Source organism: Erpetoichthys calabaricus, chromosome 14, assembly GCF_900747795.2.
Source record: "Erpetoichthys calabaricus chromosome 14, fErpCal1.3, whole genome shotgun sequence".
In the NCBI taxonomy this organism is placed as follows: domain Eukaryota; kingdom Metazoa; phylum Chordata; class Cladistia; order Polypteriformes; family Polypteridae; genus Erpetoichthys; species Erpetoichthys calabaricus.
This window is the reverse complement of record NC_041407.2, coordinates 16,075,347-16,091,537: the sequence shown is the minus strand read 5'-3', so window position 1 is coordinate 16,091,537 and position 16,191 is coordinate 16,075,347. Positions and strand designations below refer to the sequence as shown.

General features: G+C 41.6%; 1 protein-coding gene across 1 annotated transcript in view; it reads left to right on the top strand.

Moving 5' to 3' along the window:
* Nucleotides 1–9,599: 9,599 nt before the first annotated feature.
* gprc5c (G protein-coupled receptor, class C, group 5, member C) overlaps nt 9,600–16,191 on the top strand; it is a 56,474-nt gene continuing 49,882 nt past the window's right edge. The window contains exon 1 of the mRNA XM_051918970.1: nt 9,600–9,622. The gene's annotated coding sequence lies outside the window, so the exon portion shown is untranslated. The remainder of the gene's footprint in view (nt 9,623–16,191) is intronic.

The following is a 16,191-nucleotide window of genomic DNA, read 5'->3' as shown; positions in this document are numbered from 1 at the left end:
CGGGGGTCTTCAGAGAGGAGGCCAACAGCTCGATATGCTGTTTTCTGATACAGTGAACAATCATGGCAACCTAAATAATCAGGAGACCATCCATCGCATATACTGGCCGGTATTGAACACATGGAGACGTCGCTCATGTGGTAGCAGTCTGCACCATAGACCCGTCCGACCATTGTGCGAGAAGGGCAAGGGTCCAAGGTCGAAACGAGAGGAGGAGCAGCACTGGAGAGCAGTTTGTAATTAGCTGAGTAAGTCGGGTGGAAATCATTCAAAGGTCTGTGTGGCCTCGTATTTCACACTTCAATTCATTATCCACATTCATTTCAAAAAAGTCTTGACGGGCTCTGCCAGGAACTGAAACACTTTATAGCTTAGCAGAGCCCTTCTTGTCATGTCGTGTGTACGTCTTACATGCGTGTGCTGATCAACATGCGAGACGTCGCCACGATATAGTGAGCTTACCTGGAAACTTCTGCTTTATTACCAAGAGCACCTTCCGCTTCAACCGTTAAAGATGACATCAATATTCTAATAACAATTATCATTTCAGTCTTCGATACAATGAACTACCACATAGAAAAAAAAAGGGGGGGGGCATCTGCAAGGTCAGACTGCGGCACAAGCAAAGAAACACTAAAGAGGACACCGATCTGAAGCACACGTAGCACTCGGACGGTCGTACACACTGGTCACACGTTCACTGATGTGTAAATCTATAAAATAAATAAATAAATAACAAAGGGGGGCAAGTGTGCCTATCACCCCATGGCAAATTCAGAACTGGCACAGCTAAAGCTGTGGACAGTGGGTACCCTGAAAGGCACTGCATTGCATTATCAGTTTAAAAGGAAATTTAAAGAGAGCATCATTCCAGTCAGTAAGATAAAATTTCATAATTAATCAGAACGTTCATCATTTACATATTGTGACACATGGGCCAGAAGCACTGCTCTGTCACTTTCTGACTGCAGTGTGTGACAAAGTGTGTTTTCTAGGAAGCACCACACTTTTCCAGCCATATGTCATTATACTGTATATACATATTGTAAAAAGACGCTATAATTGCTCAGAGTGACACGGAGGCACATTAAAACAAATGAACTTTTTATTTTTCTTCACCTGTGGGGCACGTCTTCCCCGTGTCCCACAGGCACAACACAGTCCCAAAACAAACCAGTAAAGCACACAAAAGCACCAACACTTCTTCTCCTTTAAACGCCACTCCTCTCCGTCAAGCATCAAGCATCATCATCCTCCTCCCGACTCTCGCCCCTGAGTGGTGGCTGCTGGCCCTTTTTATAGTCCACCCAGAACTGCTCCAGGTGGTTGACTGCCGAGTTCCAGGTGTGGCGAATATACAGCCCATATGGGCTCAGGAGTCCCAGCTGCAGCACCCCCTGGTGGCCAAACAGGGCTGCACCCAACTCCAATTCCCATGGAGCCCTGTGGGAAACCGAGGCACCGCTCCAACCCAGGGGGGGTGGCCATCTAGCATCCAGGGAGAGGTATTGCACCATCCATGGCCGCTCCCCCTGAACATATAGCAAGGGGCCGTCCTGGCCGGGCATGGACCCCGGCCGTCTGCCACAATATATATTAGTATATAGTATGTATATTGGTAGTATATATATATAGTCACACATGCACATTAAAGGGTAGTCTTCTAGGCTCATTAGAGGTAAGCACTGCCACTCCAAGACAATGGGGGGGGGGGGGGGGGACCCTGGTTCACTTTCTTGTCTCTTTTTCCACCCACAGCTCAAATAAGACACCCAATGAAGGCAAACAACTCCGCCCCTTCCATTCCACAGACTATAAGAGCAGGGCGTCTCCAGAAGGAGGCGTCTCATTTGGGTTCAAGCATCCCACTCAGGTGGAGCTCCATCATGAAGCCTGACTGCTCTTCACAACCGCATCACTGCAGCCGATGGCAGACTCTGCTGTTGTGTTCCTTCTTACAACATTCTACATCCGTTATTGTAGTTGAAAATTATTGTTTCAGTAAATGGGGTGACCCGATTGTCACCCTGATATTTAATTAGCATTTCTCTCAGTCAATGTCTAGAGATAGAGGATTTAGTGTAGTCGGCAGGATTACATAGATGGATTCTAAACTCCTAAGCCTAAAAGTGCAACAATTTTATGTGACTTTTTAGTCACACTTTAAATCGGCTTATTTTTAAACCTTTAATATACACACACAGTATTCATTCCTTGATAGTTTCAACCACAGTCTATATAAGGTCTTGCGGAGGGTCCTGAAAACCATGCTATGTGGATGGATAATAATAAATTTTAATTATATAGCACCTTTCCCATGCTACCCACCCCTTTTATGCTGGCCAACTGCTCTCGTTACTTTGTTACTTAGTGCATCAGCCTTGTTCACAGTCCTTATAAAAGTATTCACCCCCTTGGAAGTTATCATATTGCTTTAGCAGCAAATAAATGAATTCTGATTAAGAAAATGGCTGAAATGAAAACCTGCAGCCACCGTAAACCCCATCCTGGATCATGAGCGAGGATCTCAAATCTACAATGTAATTAAAATGTGTCGTGGATGAATGAAAGCATTAAGAAGCCCCATAGTTACAGTAAAGGCCAAGTCTCGTTATCTACAAGGACAGTCTTCGAATGAGGGAAGTGGTGGAAACAAAAACCTGCATCAGCTGTGGCCCCCAGGACTGTGAGTGAAGATCCCTGCCTTATGAGACCAACCATTTTAGGTTTTACAATTGTAATTAAATTAGACCACTTTAAAAAGAGATCTCTTTTCACTTTTTTCTGTTGTTCAGTGTCAATAAAAGCCAAAATTAAATCCACTGCAATTCAAAGTTGTATAACGATTAAATGTGAAAACTACCAAAGGCTGTGAATACTTTATGGGCACTGCATGTATGTATTAACTGGAATAAGTTTGAGAAATGAACAAATTATTCGATTATATAGGAGAGAAATATATTAATTGGAAAACGAATTTGCCCAGTGAGACATTTTGACCAAAAGAAAGAAAAAAAAGAAAAAGGACGTTGTTTCACCAAATTACACCACACGATGGCGACAAAGACCTCAATCCCGGTTACCGACTGCGGCGCGCGTCTTTTTAAATGGTTGACGGATTAAAGGGCACGTAACAGTGGAAATGGTGCTGCCAAGTCAAGTCCAGTCCAGTCCAGTGACTATACTGCCAAACCATTCATACACCTTATTACAGTAAGTGAATCGATAGTAGGGGAGACTGGGGACGGTTGCAACACTTTTTGCATTCCCCTCATTTACTCAGAGACTGTTTGGACTACACCTGCCAAATTTCTATACTATAAACTTACATCTGTCTGCTAATTACCCATAGTACTTGTAGTTAATTATATTTTACATATCCTGCACAATATTAATTTGAACTGAAGAAGTCAGATGTTGCAACCGTCCCCAGTTGTAACACATATAAGGGACGGTTGCAACATGTTAAACATATATTAAATTTCAATAATTAACCTTTGCTTTTTCTCTGAACTTGCATAGTACTGTGTAAATCTACAATTATACAATAATATTAAAGTAGATTTTTATTCATATTGAAAGTTCTGTATTTTTATGTCACACGGGATTTTTTAAAAACGCATTTATTGTCCAAACATGGATCTGCTTTAAAACAAGTCAAAACATATTGAATACAAAGTGAATTTAAAGTCACCCCAACAATTCTACTGGCTCTCAGGATAAATCTGCCAGTTACTAGAACAATTATAATATAATTCTTACTAATTAACAATATTTAAGCATACATTTATTGTACAATATTGAGAATATCAAATACAACCCAAATAAAGTTGCACAGATATTCCTAAACAGTAGCTAATCACCCCTCATATAAAGTACCCCACATCTATACTGACTAACAGTAGAAATCTGCCAGTTAGCAGAACAATTTTGGTTACTGGCTTCCAGTGAACCTTTCTACAAACAACAAGAACAAAATAATGCAACTCTTTTAGTCAGATTCACAGTTGTGGGTATGGAGTTACCAAGTGCATTGATTGTACAAGCTAGTGTGACAAGTGGGCCTCTTTCTGCCGAGGTAGCTGCACCAACTTGCCTGTCACCACGTCTTGCCACAACCCTGTCGGGAGTTTGAACAGTTGTTATCCCAGTTTCATCCATGTTCCATATGTTTTGTGACTGAAACTTGTGTTTGTCCAAAACCTGGCTTAAATTGTTAAAAAAATTGTAAACATTTGTTTCATTAAAACTGGTTGCCCTCGAAAGGCTTGTGGCTTGAGGACATCTTATTGAGAGAGTTGGGTGCCGTTTTAAAAAACCATTAAACCAGTCAACACCAGCCATACAGGCCTCATTCCACTGTGAGGGAAAGTTGCACGTATAGTGAGAGGCGAGTTGAAAATGCAAGCCTACGAACCTGAAATAAAATGTTATAAAATGTAAATAGTTTTTATTATCTTTCACTTTTTGCTGATATTACCCTAACCCTCTCACCCTCTTTATACATTTCTGTTAATTTCTCTTACCTCTTTAGGACTTAACCCATAATCTAAGTCTGCTGCCCTTTGTAAATACTGTTTTAGACTCCTCTCTTGGTCTTCTGAGAAGACTCTTCTGATGGTCCAGTACCCTGCACGTGGTAACTTATCTGATCCCTCACTTGCAAGCTTCTCTCTTTTCTTATGGAATCGAAATAAGGTGGTATGACAGATGGAAAAGTCCTTGGCGACTGCCTTGACTGTCCTGCCCTCATTCCTAATTACGTTTGAAGCTTGTTCCAAAATTTCGAGGGGAACCCCTCTATTAGTAACTCTCTTCCTCACTCTTGGCATACTGGAAAAAACAGATTATTTCTATTTTTAGATCCATAAACTACAGTTAAGCTGTATAGCAGAATACTTCGGACTTAAACTGAAAAAAATGTGCTGATTCTGAACTAAAAATGTTAAAAAGTAATGATATGTAGTCTATTTCAATATGGCTGGTTGGCTTGGGGACAGTTGCAACAAGTTGTTGCAACCGTCCCTGACCTGCCAGCCATGACAGAACACCATGTGCTAGCTATTCAAAGAGTCAGGGAAACATGCTAACAATACTTTTTAAAAGTCAACACCACAATGATTTGAACTAGATATGTTTTGATTAATTAAAATAAAAGCTATGGACAGTAAGCCAAAAAAACAACTTGCAAAAAAAATTACTTTCATACCTTCAAAACAGTTATTTTTCAATAAATGCAGCAGCAGATGATGAAACTGTATAGTTTCTCTCTGGTGGAGAGAGGGCCTAACTGAGCATGTGCGGTATGAGTATCATCACTCTAGTATGTTTCTAATTGGAGAAATAAGACTTGTTGCAACCGTCCCCAGTCTCCCCTAATAAATAAATAATAATAAAATAGTAAAGGAAAAAAAAAAAAACCAACAACAGTGATGACAAGTGAAACAAATGACCTGCATGTAAATTTCGCTACGCGGGGCAGACCTGACGGTAGGGTGCGCAGCACAAAGTTCTGAGTCCGTACCGCCAAGGAGTAGAAGCTGGTTCGGATGCTGCAGTACTTTGTGCCAGATGGAAGTTTGACAGAGAGGGTGCGGGATGGGTGGGCGAGGTCCTTCACGGTGCTGTGGCCTTTGAGGAGGTCGCTGCAGATTCAATTACTGGCCAGCGATAGCCCACGTTTGAACTGCACCTCTCCCTCGGGCTCTCCTGGTACTCCCTTCATCTAAAAGCTGAGTCTGTTTAATTCTGTTCATGAATGAGGGGGTCCCGGCTTACTGAAACGGGCTGACTTGTGCAGTGCCCCCTTAACCCAGCACCGAAATGGACAGATTCTCCGCAATGATGTTCTAAAAAAACAAAACAAATGCGTTTAAAAAAGAAAAGTTGAACCGTTCCCACTAAATGGAAGGCACGTAGGGATAATAACGTGATTCCTTTCGTGACTACGGTCACCTATTTCATGAACTTAATTTTCCAAATTCAGAATGCATTCATTCAAAAAAAACTAATCATTCAATTCTTCCATTTTGCAAATCGACTTGTTCCAAACACCAAAAAGTTACGTAAAAACGAACTGGGGAAGACAGGCCGGCACTAACTGATGCTGTTCAAATCCTAAAAATTCCAGTTATGGTTCTTTACTGGGTAGTGGGGTTCCTCGTAGAACTATTGATTCACAAAGCACCAATTCTCTGCAGATGAAGTTGGTTCTTTGTGCCTTGAAAAAAAACTTCCGAATATGTAGAAATATGGGCTGCCTAGCAGAACACTAACAGATTAAGAACACTTGAGCTTAGCCCATGGGAGTGTATGCAGCGAGAGTCCTTTTAAAATCAGGAACCATTGGAATTTTACAAATCTGTTAGCATGTATTCATGGTTATGTATGTACTGTATGGAGCCTATCACGGAACTAAATAAAAGGTTCATCCTGGTACCGTCATATGGGTGGGTCTTTTGCAATCTCTCTGAAAAACCGCTCTGGTACCTTCACTCTTCAAAAAAATATATATATATATATGAAGTAACGGCATGTTCGGGGCTGCCGGTGTTCTGTCGATTTGTGCTGCATTGTCGAAATAAGCTACAATGCAGAAAGTGAAAACATCGAAATGAACAGGACATTTTTATGTGCCAATGTTGCACATACCGATTATGTTCGTCTAACAATCGCAACACGAAAACAGACATTAAAATGGGAACGGCATTGGATCGAGACATTAAATACGTTTTCTCCTAATGGCTCAGACGAGAAATAAATTTTAATAGGGTCCGTTTTAATTTTATTCATTTAGGAAACTTTATTGGCTGAATTTTAGAATAAATATGGACTGCGCATGCGCAGAAGCACATTTCGATCGGTTACGCGGTTCGACAGAATACTTTTTCTACGATACCGCCAAACCTTTCACATATTCCCCACAGAGTGGGTTCGTTTCGAAAATTTCCCCTCTGAGTAACTTTATTTAGTAACTGCACCTGTACTTTATTACAGAAGTGCTGCCCCAGGCAGGGCCGTCCCCATAATTAAGGAGAATCATTAAGGCAGATCACAACTGATTGGGTATTGCAGACCCAGCCGCACGGGTTAATTATCGAACAGTCGGCTGGCGCACTAATCTTGGCCTAGGGTGCAAAATAACCTAGAACTGGCACTGGCCCCACAGGGATGCATTTTTTTGAAACTTGACACAGTTATGCAAAGTCGCCCAACCGCATGAAATTTTGGTTTGGGGGCCAAAATGTTTCCTCCAGTTAGTGGCCGCACCTGCACTTTGTTCCATCCCGGGCAGCGCCTTAAAAATAAAAAAGTGCCGAAGTGGTTCCAAACAGATCCACCAACATGAAGATTCAAGAGAAAAAAAATGTATAGGTCCGTAAGTGGTAACATAAATAACCACGAATACAGGACAACCGATTTAAGAAATACTAATGGCTACCTGACTTTAAAAAGGACTCTCGTTGCATATAATACATTATAGGTTTGACCTCTTTACAGGTTTCGTCTCCTCCGTTGTCGACTGACCATAGTTCATCAATTAATTACGGTTAGATATAGGGCTGGATTTACCATTAAGCACGTGATTAGGGCATCAATATGGGTTAAAATAACCTACCACAGAAATTTTTCATTGTCGGATTTACCATGCGGTGCAAAACTGCAAAAGGTGCAGCTGAACCATGTAGGCTCCACAAAAAGGGGCTGCCACATAAAATGAAAAAGTTACATACATTCATATATATATGTATACGCACAAATATACACACAATAATAAAATAGCAATAATAGAAGTTAATGATAAATATTAAACTTGGGAATACCACCCAGTTCGAATCTGGTAACTGCCACCCGAGGCTCACGTGATCGTTCTCGTCTTGGTCATATCGGTGGTCCCGTTCAGTCGTCCACTGAGAGTAAGTGCAGCTCATATATGTGGAGGTCACCAAAATCTTTTAAATCCTTAGGGCCTGTAAAGGTCTTAATCATTTATTTATTAAACCATTTATGTTTGATCGGTTTCTATTGTTCTCCGTGTGTTCATATGTGCGTGACTTCTGTATTTAGTAATTACTATCATCTGTACTTGTTTTTTAACTGAGAATTGTTCACAGGGCACAGCAGTATCTATTGTGTTGCATTGTGTTATTGGATTGCATGCCTTTGTACGACTTCCAAAGATCATCCACTCTTTCTTGATAGTGGTCTGAATGCCTTGTGATTCCATATTGTTTTTTTGCGAAGACACTTCGAGCGCTGCCATGCGGCTCTTTACAACGTGATATACCTGCAGTCGTCCAGACTCCCATCGTGACTCAGTTCCTCAATTTAAGGATCAACAAAAATACCTTCCTTGATCCTGGCATCACAAATCCTAGTAAATGTCTTTCTTCTACCCGAGTCCGGACGTGTTACAGCCTACAAACAGAAGCCTGGACCTCTTTTAAAGGATTAAAAAATAACATCGTATTTGTAATCACTGGCCTTAAAATAGTATAAAACGATATCCCGAGTGTTTGAAATTGGACATTTTTAACTTTCTGGGAGTGACTCTTAGAGTGCTAGGACCACCTTTAAAGCATCAAATATCCAAAATATGATTGTGATCAGCAACCCCGAAACAGCATACAACGACACTTCATGTGACGAAATTATCAATCCCCATTTTTCCGAGTAGCTTTGACCCGTCGTATCCCATTAGGGAATAAACCCCCGGGGTCTGTTGATGCAGCACGCGCAAGTTCAAGTCCTTTTGAACATTTTTGCTGAAGACACCTATCGGTTTACTCTTCATCACAAGGTTTCCTAAACTAAGGTTTCACACCAAAGTGGATCGCTGGTTGCAGCCGCTGAGGTTCCCGAGTCGCTGTTGTGGTTTATGTGGACGGGTCGCGTGGGCTTTGTGGTCGCGGTGCAGGTCCCCGCGGATTGATTGAGCAACCGACAATGCCCTGACGATTCACCGTTCTGACGATCGTCAAGGAGTGCGTTCCGAAGGCAGGAGATTGGATCGGGACAAAAAAGTAATACAAAAAAAAAAAACTTTTTGTCATATTCGTGTAATTACCTTAACAGTGTACGGCCTAAAACGTATAGACAGAAAAACTATAAGTGATAAACCCACAAGCATAAAAATTACTTTTATATTAAATTTTTAATAACTCTATTTCAAGAAAGTAACATAGTATTTTTAAAATACCCGTAGGTTATTCTTTGAGAAAATCTTTCTTAACCAGAGCAATCATTCTTTTTTTTTTTTAACAGTTATTTAAATACATTATGGTGCCTATTGTTTTCAACCTGTTCTGAAATGGGAAAGATGACTTACTCACTCTAATTGTAGTGCATGCAATGATAAGGATAATCAGTGCTGATTTTCCTCCCCTCAATTGTGATTGGTTTTCTGTAAATAATAAAACAATGGATGCGGGGTTCAAATGCATAGTAGTCTTCTCTAGCTTTTTTGGTTCATTAACAGTTTCAAAGCTTTCCGATTTTACAAATTTGAGAAGAAAGAAAGAAAGAAAGAAAGAAAGAAAGAAAGAAAGAAAGAAAGAAAGAAAGAAAGAAAGAGGGGGCGCAGGTATGCGTCTGATCCTTTAGCCGCGCCCTTTTGTTGAAGGTAAATCAGTACGTGGATGAGAGAGAGAGAGAGAGAGAGAGAGAGAGAGAGAGAGAGAGAGAGAGAGAGAGAGAGGCGCGCGGCACGACAGGCACACTGAGAGAGCGTCGGTTATCTAAAACAAATTTTGAATCACTGACTTGACATGAACAGGCATGAAGATCGACAACTCAGAAACGTTACTGTGATGTGCCAAGTTTAGCCCAACGTGGATTGGATCTCACGTTAAGATTTTAATAAAAGAGAACTCATCGAGTTAAGCACAAGCAGAAGAGGAGCCGCAGCGGTGCCCAGTGGCTGCCGGAGCGCCAAGGTACCCACGGGGCGCTTTACTTCGAGTCAAGGACTGCACAGGTAAGCGAAACTACCTGCCCGGGACTGCTGGGTGACCCGTAATGCAGATGCAGCTTTTAATGGACTCTAGGCATTAGCGGGAATGTACGAGCGCGAGAGAAGGGGTTGGTCTGCGTGACATTGCAGTCAACTTTAACGGCGAAACCGTCGCCGTTTGTGAGACCCTGGAGCGTAGAAGGGGCGCTGAATGAAACGCGACTAAGTTTCAAATGCTTTCTTGGGATGAAGCGAGTCTTCGTCTTAGTTGTGGAGAGAACAGTTGTGCTCCAGTCTGGATGTCGGCAAATCTGAAACGTCAATAGAGCAGTAAAAGATTTATGTATGCAAAGTTTTAAAATTCTTTGTATAGGGTGGTCCAGATCTAATTGTGCAACTTTTAAGGAAAACAATGCAAGACAAAAGAATTGTTCGAAATATCTTGTAATAAACGAATGCAGGGCAGGTGCTGCCATCTATCGGCAACAAAAATATTTTTTTGTGAATTCTCTATGTAATAAGCTTAATAAGTTATATAGCTTAATGAAAATTGTATAATTGCATAATTAGATCTGGACCTGTAGTATGTAGCAGGGACAACAACCGGCCATCCGTCCACTGCAGTTCGGGATCGCCTTGGCTGGAATGTACGTGGAGCGCATGGGGCTCACGGCATGAACCGGTTATGTGTAGTGGTGCCAGTCCGCCAGAGAGAAAAAACAACAACACAACAAGAATAATAATAAGAAGAAGAATTTACTGCCATATATTACAATACGTGGGTTTGAAAAATGAACTAATGGTACACCACAGAGGTTAACGCACAGCCCATGAAAATGAACAAAGTTTGACAAACGAGAGGACATCGTGGTGGTCCATTTTTTAAAACGCTGGTCCTAAAGTGACACTTTTCTGGATGGTGTGCTTCTAAACCCGTTACTTGCGAAAGAACTATTCCAATTCCTAAAAGTGTCTTCTGCATTTCTCCATATAAAATAGTTTTTTTTTTAACACTGAACGAGTTCATAATGTGTAGACAACACAGAAATCTTTAATGTCTAGTACAGTACACACTTCAAAATAGATAGATAGATAGATAGATAGATAGATAGATAGATAGATAGATAGATAGATAGATAGATAGATAGATAGATAGATAGATAGATAGATAGATACTTTATTAATCCCAATGGGAAATTCACATTCTTCAGCAGCAGCATACTGATACAATAAATAACATTAAATTAAAGAATGATAATAATGCAGGTGAAAAACAGATAAGGGTTCCTTCAAAGATTTTACTGGCCTGTGTGGTTCCTAGTAGTTGCACAGAACCATTTGATTCTGGGGATGGGGGGTTCATTTCATATGAAGTTGGTTCTTTGGGTTTAAAAAAGCGTCTTAAATCTTTCTGGTAAAGGAGACGACCCAGCAGGATTCGAACAGATCAAAGAAACCTGAACTTGGGCCATGTTGTTGTCTGCAGTGAGAGTTCTTTAAAAATCAAGAACACGTTGGTGTTTTACAAATCTGCTATCATCAGTTCATTGCTATTTATTTTCCCTGTTGTGGGCCTTAAATAAAAGGTTCTTTCTGGAATTCTTCATGTGGATGGTTCCTCTATGGCAGCACTCTGAAGAACCTTTATTTTTAAAAGTGTAGACTACATATTAACAGACAGGGGTGTAAAAGGATTTGCAGAGAATGCAGTGCCTTGCCTTAAAAAGCCGTACTCATTACTTCATGACCGTGGATGTCCCCTGGTCATAGGGTGCTAAAGTGCAGTGCTCTTTCCTCAAGTTGAGAGGGACCCCATGGGTCACGGTGGGCTACATTATTGCACCCCATGCTCAAGTGGCACTAAAGCTCATGAGTATAAAGAGGGGGGTACCAGGCGGAGTGGTGGCTCTGAGGCTAGGGATCTGCACTGGCAATGGGAAGGTTGCCGGTTTGATTCCCTTAAATGCCAATAGGGACTCTGCTCTGTTGGGCCCTTAACCTGCAAATGCTGGTAGTAAGAAAAGCGCTATATAAATACAAAGAATTATTATTATGCTGACTGAGGTACATCACTGCGAGGCCGAAAAGCAAATCCTACTTACCCACTTCATAACAGCTTGTCACACCCCTGCCAACTGAACTCCGCATATGCCGTCGTATGCAGCCTTGGAAATCAGCAACCTTTTGGCATCTCACTAATCTGTTACCCGGCTATTCCTGGTTATCGACGAGACCTGTTACGGATCTAAATAAACGAAACTACTTCCTATGACCTGCATAAGGATGGTTCTTTAGGAAACCAAAAAAATGGCATCCCTCGGAAGAACCACTTTGGCACCTTTTATTTTTAAGAGTGTTCAGTCAACTGGTCAGCGAGTTATCCAAATATCTCCCTCAGGTATTTCTTTGAAAGATGTCGGGGCTTCTGCTTTAACTCCATGACTGGACGGTTTATTCCAGAGTCCCTCCAACACTTTCTGGAAAGAAGTGTTTCCTGGGTTCCATCTTCACTCGTTTTCCACCGGTGACCTCGATTAAAGAATTCTGCATATTTCGCTACTTTAATCAAAGCGTTTGAGAAATCTGAACACCTGAATGAGGTCCCCACATCGCCTTAAGTCTTAATTCCCTTATCTTGGAACAGCAGGCCGTGCCCTTGAGTCCGGGGATGAACTCGGTTGCTCTTCTCTCCAGAGTCGGTGTCTTTTTTTTTTTTTCTGGTAACCACACACACACACACACACACACACACACACACACACACACACAGAGTCCTCCAGATGTGCTCTCGCTAACACGTTATTGGATCTTGGCGTAAAATCTGTCAGTAGGGCGAACTGAGTCACCCAAGTTAGAGTTTAAATAACGCCATCTCTTTTTACACTCGTTTCCATCCATCTGTCTTCAGTAAGCCTTTTTCCAGAGTGCCGACACCAACAACAATGCAAGCAAGACAGGAACCTGGACAGGATGCCAAGGGCACATTCACCGATACAAACAGACACGGGGTCCTTGAACTGTAGCAGGAAACCAAAGCCCCTGCAGATATCCAATGTGATACCATAAGGAGTAAATAGAACTTGGGTTAAAGGTTTTATTATGTATGTGCTGTTTGGGGTGGCACTGCCGCTTCACAGATTCAGCACTCTGGGCTCAAGTTCCATATCCAGTCCTTTCTCCATGTGGAGTTTGAACTCTGCGTCTGTGTGGGTTTTCTTGTGGGGACTCCGTAATGGCGCTGGGGAGTCTAACTGGCGGCTCTGAAATGGCTTCAGTGTGTATGAGGTGGATGGCACCCTGTTCGGCGCTGTTTCTCTCCTTGTGCCCATTGCTGCTTGCATAGGCAGCATCATAGCCCCCCCCACCTCCCCCGGGCAAAGAAGTGCACTGGAACCCTTGTTTTGATAGCAGAACAGAAACATACATAGGCATCAGAAACAACGGGGGGCCGTGCCCATTGTGCCCATACATAAAGACGGCCCTGGCAGCCCTCCATGATCCTAACTTGGATTAAGAAGGGCTGAAAATAAAATCATTTATCTGTTTTAGTCTCATCTGGAAACAATATTTTTCCAGGGCAACAGCTTTCCAAGTAAGCCATAAGGTAACTCATCCCAATATGAATCCTGAATATAAGAATTAACTCCATCCATCAACCCACTATATCCTAACGTGGGTCTGCTGGAGCCAATCCCAGCCAACACAGGGCGCAAGGCAGGAAACAAACCCGAGCAGGGCACCAGCCCACCACAGGGCACGCACACACCCGGGACAATTTCGTATCGCCAATGCCCCTAACCTGCATGTTCTGTGGACTGTGGGAGGAAACCCACACAGACATGGGGAGAACATGCAAACTCCACGCAGGGAGGACCCGAGAAGTGAACCCTGTCTCCTAACTGCAAGGCAGCAGCACTACCCACTGTGCCACCATGCCACCCAAGAATTAACTCACACACATATATTTAATACTTCTCAGAAGACGATTATGGGTTCACCAGGGTGGTGCAGCAGTCGGTGCCACTGCTTCACAGATCCAGTATCTTGCCTGCTCGTGTTCGATGTGGAATTTGCATGTTCTCCCCAGATATTCCTCATTTCACTCCACATCCCAAAAGACGTGCAGGTTAGGCCAACTGGCATCTCTTAGGTAGCCTTACGATGGACTGGCACCTTGTGCTGCCAGGTTACCCACTCTTAAAAATCTAGGTGCCATAGTGTTCCCTCAGAGCGATGCCACAGGACAGCCAATTTTGGTTCATTATCCACGTGAAGGTTCCACACAGAAGCTTTATTTATTTAGATCCGTAACACATTCATTAAACAACCATGAATAGATGATAACAGATTTGTCAAATACTGTTGGGCTTGCGCATTTTAAAAAGATAACAACACGGGCTAAGGTCAGGTTTTCTTGATCTGTTGGATCCTGTTAGGTAGCCTACTGTATGTTAAAGATTTCTGTGTTGTTCACATATTAGAACCCTTTTCAAATCCCAAAGAACTCATTTCATATGCAGAGAACACTTCTCAGAATGAAATGCTTCTTTTCAAGCAATGGGGTGTCCTAAGAATTATACAACCCACTAAAGTGCCATTTTAGAGCCAGGATGTTTAAGAGTGTAGGCCCCAGCATACCATGAGCAGGAATTGAATTAAGGGGGCTTGATGGTGTTATGCTGTGTTGTGTTACGTCCTCCCCAGCAATAAGTATGTCCCCTGCATTCCTCCTTCTAATAACTGCCAAGGTACCTTTGAAATTTTAGGAGGTCCTGGGCAAAATGCCAAATGCACCATCCTATCGAACTCAGCCTGCTTCTCGCCATTGTCTGAGACCGATTCTTCACATTGCAGATGCCTCCCTCTTGAAATAACTCATCAACATGCAGCTCATGTTTATTGTAAAAGGGATGATTAAGGAGAGCTTGGTGGTGAAGTGTTTAGCACTTATCCTGTGGGGAAGTTTGCACGTTCTCTTCATGTCCACATGGCTTTTCTCTGAGTACACGAGTAAGAACATGTCTGTCAGGCTGAACAGGGGCTGTAAATCAAAACAGTGTATGTGTGTGTGTCTTACAGTGGACTGGCACTCCACCCAAGGGTTTCTCCTTTGGGGTCTTCACTCTTAGCCTGTTCAAGCGATGGGTGAATGGACACATCAAAATAAACACAAGGGCTAATGATACAGAAATGATAGGTTTTTAGCTCACCTGGAGGCTGATGTTGTTCACTCAGATAGATAGATAGACAGATAGATAGATAGATAGATAGATTAGCGTAGTTGGCAAGATTACATATAGATAGTTTAGCGTAGTTGGCAGGATTACATAGATAAATAGATAGATAGATTAGTGTAGTTGGCAAGATTACATATAGATAGTTTAGCGTAGGTGGCAGGATTACATAGATAGATAGATTAGTGTAGTTGGCAGGATTAGATAGATAGATAGATAGTTTAGCGTAGTTGGCAGGATTTCATAGATAGATAGATAGATAGATAGTTTAGCATAGTTGGCAGGATTAGATAGATTAGTGTAGTTGGCAGGATTACATAAATAGATAGTTTAGCGTAGTTGGCAGGATTACATAGATAGATAGATAGATAGATAGATAGATAGATAGATAGATAGATAGATAGATAGATAGATAGATAGATAGATAGATAGATAGATAGATAGATAGATAGATAGATAGTTTAGCGTAGTTGGCAGGATTACATAGCTAGATAGATAGATAGATTAGTGTAGTTGGCAGGATTAGATAGATAGATAGATAGTTTAGCGTAGTTTGCAGGATTAGATAGATAGATAGATAGATAGATAGATAGATAGATAGATAGATAGATAGATAGATAGATAGATAGATAGATAGATAGATAGTTTAGCGTAGTTGGCAGGATTACATAGCTAGATAGATAGATAGATTAGTGTAGTTGGCAGGATTAGATAGATAGATAGTTTAGCGTAGTTTGCAGGATTTCATAGATAGATAATTTAGCGTAGTTAGCAGGATTACATAGATAGATAGTTTAGCGTAGTTGGCAGGATTACATAGATAGATAGATAGATAGTTTAGCATAGTTGGCAGGATTAGATAGATTAGTGTAGTTGGCAGGATTACATAGATAGATAGATAGATAGATAGATAGATAGATAGATAGATAGATAGATAGATAGATAGATAGATAGATAGATAGATAGATAGATAGATAGATAGATAGATAGATAGATAGATAGATA